This window comes from Schistocerca americana, chromosome X (assembly GCF_021461395.2).
Source record: "Schistocerca americana isolate TAMUIC-IGC-003095 chromosome X, iqSchAmer2.1, whole genome shotgun sequence".
In the NCBI taxonomy this organism is placed as follows: Eukaryota; Metazoa; Arthropoda; class Insecta; order Orthoptera; family Acrididae; genus Schistocerca; species Schistocerca americana.
In genome coordinates, this window is record NC_060130.1 from 790,623,483 (window position 1) to 790,629,482 (window position 6,000).

The window sequence follows — 6,000 nt, forward strand, 5'->3', positions numbered from 1 at the left end:
TAATCGAATATATTTATTAATAACAATATTAGAAATTATAATATTAACAGATACTTACTTTCAAATTTAACACTCTTATTCTCATGCCTGGGGGCGTTGGCTGACGCTTCATCCTGTCACTATGAAGATGAGACCTCGAATAAGGGGAGTTCAGGTGGCTGGATTCATAATAGAATAGAGGAGAGGGGAAGGGAGAACTCGACTCCTATTGGTCCGGTCTTTCTGTTGGACCAGGAGGAGGGGGGGGGGTGAGAGGAGAAGGAGTGGAGGCTTGGGAGTGACCTTGATCAATTGCCAGTGATTCCCCAGGGGGATGAGCTTGGTGATGGTGGAGTGTGGGGGATTTTGAACACAAAACACAACTGGCACAATTATGTAGCCTAACACTGGAAGTCTTTATCAGCGACCTGGAGATAAGATTGTTATGTCAGTGACCTACTTACTATCTCCTTCAGAAATATATGTCACATGTTTTAAATATACTGAATATTTAAATTGACTCTTCTTTATTCTTCAGCCTCAGTTGCACATTTTTAATTGCAGGAAATGTTTCGATCACTCTGGATCATCTTCAGATCTAAAACGAAGTAAAACTAAATATGTACTGCCTAATATTTAACAATAAGTAGAAAAGAACTGTACATAGATGTAGGCTTTATCTAATTAGTTGCGTCAGCAAACCGTCTTTTCTGTTCAAATCCTGATTTCTGAGTACTGTGTTTTGCACCTGTGGTCAATGTTTTAAACAAGTATCTACTGGAGGTAAGGGAGACGGGAAGATGAAAGGGGGGAAGAGGGGCAGTAGGGGGGGAAGACGGCCAGAAGGGGGAAATGGAGTGAGGATGATTGGGGGGAAGGGGAAAGGAAGCAGGGAGGGGCAGTAGTAAGGACGTCATTACTTTAATAAGAAAGGTCTTGAGAAAATTATAAAAAAAGTATAATCATTTAAAAATTCTTGTTGAAATAATAATATTGTAGAACAATGTGTGTATAAACTGCAAACAGCACAAAATAGTAAAATTATAAAATGGAGCGAAGGAGACAGAGTGGTGGAAGAAGGCATGGAGGGGGGAGGGGGGATGCTAGTGGTAGGGATATTATGGGTGTAACAAGGGAGGGTCCTAAACTAAGTCATTCGTGTAAAAATTTTCGTTAAAATACTAAAAGGGCATAGCAGTGGACGTGTCATACTGTAAAAGGCACAAAATAGTGGATTTCAAAATTGCAAATAAGGTAATTAAAACTGAATTAGCGTCTTACAACATTGAAAGTGTGAAATGTTGAAATTGTAAAACAATAAGGTCTTGCTCTGGAAGCATAAAAAATAAAACTGTATAAAAATTCACCTTAATATATTAAAGCACAGAACAATGGATGTAGATGTATAGATACAATATGTGAACAAAAGGAACTGGACACGTGGCTGAAAATGACTTACAAGTTCGTGGAGGTCTCCATCGGTAATGCTGGAATTCAATGTGGTGTTGGCCCACCCTTAGCCTTTATCACAGCTTCCACTCTCGTAGGCGTATGTTCAATCAGGTGCTGGAAGGTTTCTTGGGGAATAGTAGCCCATTCTTCACGGACTGCTGCAGTGAGGATGGGTATCGATGTCGGTAGGTGAGGCCTGGCACAAAGTCGGCATTCCAAAATATCCCAAAGGTGTTCTATAGGATCCAGGTCAGGACTCTGTGCAGGCCAGTCCATTACAGGGATATTGTCATGTAACCACTCCGCCACAGGCCGTGCATTATGAACATGAGCTCGATCGTGATAAAAGATGCAATCGCCATTACCGAATTGCTCTTCAACCGTGAGTAGCAAGAAGGTGCTTAAAACATCGATGTAGGCCTGTGCTGTGATAGTGCCACGCAAAACAACAAGGGGACAAGCCCCCTCCATGAAAACCACAAACCACACCATAACACCACCGCCTCCGAATTTTACTGTTGGTACTTCACACGCTAGCAGATGACGTTCACCGGGCATTAGCCATACCCACACCCTGCCATGGGATCGCTACATTGTGTATCGTGATTCGTCACTCCACACAACGTTTTCCCACTGTTCAATCGTCCGATGTTTACACTCCTTACACCAAGAGAGGCGTCGTTTGGCATTTATCGGCGTGATGTGTGGCTTATGAGCAGCCGCTTTACCACGAAATCCAAGTTTTCTCACCTCCCACCTACCTGTCATAGTACTTGCAGTGGTTCCTAATGCAGTTTGGAATTCCTGTGTGATGGTCTGGATAGATGTCTGCCCATTACACATTACGACCCTCTTCAACTGTCGGCGGTCTCTGTCAGTCATCCATACGGCCTATACGCTTTTGTGCTGTGCCTGTACCTTCACGTTTCCACTTCACTATCAAATTGGAAACAGTGGACCTAGGGGTATTTAGGAGTGTGGAAATCTCGCGTACAGACGTATGACCCAAGTGACACCCAACCACCTGACCACGTGCGAAGTCCGTGAGTTCCGCGGAGCACCACATTCTCTTTGACGATGTGTAATGACTACTGAGGTCGCTGATGTTGAGTACCTGGCAGTAGGTGGCAGCACAATGCACCTAATATGTAAAACATGTGTTTTTTGGGTTGTTCAAATGGTTCAAATGGCTCTGAGCACTATGGGACTTAACATCTGAGGTCATCAGTCCCCTAGAACTTAGAACTACTTAAACGTAACTAACCTAAGGACATCACACACATCCATGCCCGAGGCAGGATTCGAACCTACGACCGTAGCGGTCGCGGGGTTCCAGACTGAAGCGCCTAGAACCACTCGGCCACTTTGGCCGGCTTTGGGGTTGTCCGGATACTTCTGATCACATAGTGTAGGTGCCTTTATAATGTATAGTTTTATTTTTGTTTTCTTTGACGAATATGGAGTCAAAGTAGCAGTATGTCTAACCCAGTGCAGCATATAATCTGCTGCTCCAGACCAAACATCAAAATCTACATCCTTATTTTGCGATTCATATTTAAATGCTTGTCAGGTCACATTCATCAGACACATACATTCTTAAATTCTGAATGAACAAGGAAATCACATGTGTAATCTGTTTGTCTTATTACCTAAGTTGCGTAATTTGTGTATTATTTTCTATGACATGAAAACAAATACAGGAACATAATCAGAGCATTAATAAATGTGCAGAACAACATATACGTCACAACGCTGGCTGGCATGGGCCGTGACGTCCAGTCTGCCGTGATGGTGGTTCTGGAGTCTGCACTGTCATTCAAGTGTGGTTAAGTGCCATATTCTCTCACAAATGTCATTACATCGATGTAATCAATTTACAGAAAAAATACTGATAAACACAAAATTTTTATCTTTACTTAATATATTTATTTATTTATTTTATTACTAAGAACGCAAATCCAGAAATAAATTGAATGACTGCAGGGTCCTGTTAACATTTTATTATGGGGTGTGAGGTGTCTTTGTTTGTGTGTGCACGTGTTTTTGTTAGTTTTTGGTTAGTTCTACTCCTGTCATGCACACTAATTTTTTACGCTGGCGCTACCTCAATACCTCCACCAAACGTGCAGACTTCTCCCAATACTAAATACTAACTTATTGTACCACCCTATGCCTTTGCTAATACTACCGAAGTGAATTTTCAGTCATTTTGCTCCTTGCATACTCCTCTTTAATTTTCGATGTCCGACGGTGATGTCTGCTGACGCTGAAGTGGCCAGAAAGTGCGTCTACTCACTCAGGTGCTGGTGATTTTCCTGAAAACTTTGAAGTGCCATGTCATGATTGTGTACACGTAATTGTACGTAGTACAAGGATGCCTCCTGTCTCCCCTGTCAGAATCACTGCTACTGAAATAAAACATGAGCATTATGCATTATTTATATCCATATATAAATATTTTTCTAATTTAACTCTCATCTATGGTCCATCATTTCGTTTCTGTTTCCTATATCAGGGTCTGGAGTTCGCCACTCTACCATTACTTGCACTTGTCCGTGCTAATTACCCATACACAATATTTCGCCGAAGGAGCTCACATGGCGCTGGCAAAATTCCACCACGAGACAGGCTACATCGCACGACAGGCGACGGCTTATATCACACCGAGTCTTAGCGTCGTCATTCGCACAAAGAGTGGATCGCTACCACCATACGAAACTCGAGATGCACATTCTCTATGGCACGATTTACCGTCTAGACACCATGAAAAACATAAAGTGACGTACATCGGTCCCTTGGACAGTGTACAAGAAACCACAGAAAGTAAACAGAAACAATTTCATCGACCATGGTGATAATTCTGAAGGCTCTTCTACGGAATGCTATGTATGACAGAGCACGACTCTCAATTACGGAAATCAGACAATTGTGAGGCCCAAAGAAATAATAGCAGTATTCATTTGTTTGGAGTACTCAGTATTGCCACGTGCCTGGTTTGGTATGCCACAAAAAGTGCCAACTGGTGATTACATATAACTGGCAACGAAATTTTAATTCATCTGACACCTTCCAGTAAATGTTCGCGTGAAGATGTCACAAATACGCAACTCATTTGACCACGTTCAACAAGGACTCATGCTGAAAACTAATGGAAATGACAAACAATACAACAAATGGAAAATTACGCCAAGCAACACAATATCAACATTAAATTACGTTAAACTGTTCAACCATGGATACTATTTGTTAGCATCCCATTAGTAAATGAATCGACTTCATTTACTTCCGGTACGATGGACGTGGAAGAATTATGGGCAAATTTTGAACACATTGTAAATCACGCATTGGACAAGTATATTGCCGAAAAAGTGGGTTACGGACGAAAAAGACCCAGCGTGGTTTAACAGCGCAATTCGGAGAATGCTCAGGAAGCAAAGACTGTTGCACTCGTGGTACAAGAAAGATCGGGAGAATGAGGACAGGCAAAAGTTAGTAGAGATTCGTGCTGCTGTAAAAAGAGCGATGCACGAAGCATACAACCTCTACCACCGTCATACCATAGCAAAAGATCTTGCTGAAAACCCAAGGAAATTCTAGTCTTACGTAAAATCGGTAAGCGGGTCGAAGGCTTCCATCCAGTCACTCACTGATCAGTCTGGCCTGGCAACGGAAGACGGCAAAAAGAAAGCTGAAATTTTAAATTTAGCATTTGAGAAATCTTTCACGCAGGAGGATCGTACAAACATACCGCCGTTTGAGTCTCGTACATATTCCCGAATGGAGGACATAGTGAAAGACATCCTTGGGGTTCTGAAGCAGCTGAATGGGTTGAAAATAAATAAATCGCCAGGTCCTGATGGGATTCCAATTCGGTTTTACAGAGAGTACTCTACTGCATTGGCTCCTTACTTAGCTTGCATTTATCGCGAATCTCTTGCCCAACGTAAAGTCCCGAGCAACTGGAAAAAAGCGCAGGTGACGCCTGTGTATAAGAAGGGTAGAAGGACGGATCCTCAAAATTACAGACCAATATCCTTAACATCGGTTTGTTGTAGGATTTTCGAACATATTCTCAGTTCGAATATAATGAATTTCCTTAAGACAGAGAAGCTGCTGTCCATGCATCAGCACGGCTTTAGAAAGCATCGCTCCTGCGAAGCGCAACTCGCCCTTTTTTCACATGATATCTTGCGAACCATGGATGAAGGGTATCAGACGAATGCCATATTCCTTGACTTCCGGAAAGCGTTTGACTCGGTGCCCCACTGCAGATTCCTAACTAAGGTACGAGCATATTGGATTGGTTCCCAAATATGTGAGTGGCTCGAAGACTTCGAGCATATGGGAATGGTTCCCAAATATGTGAGTGGCTCGAATACTTCTTAAGTAATAGAACCCAGTGCGTTGTCCTCGATGGTGAGTGTTCATCGGAGGTGAGGGTATCATCTGGAGTGCCCCAGGGAAGTGTGGTAGGTCCGCTGTTGTTTTCTATCTACATAAATGATCTTTTGGATAGGGTGGATAGGGTGGATAGCAATGTGCAGCTGTTTGCTGATGATGCTGTGGTGT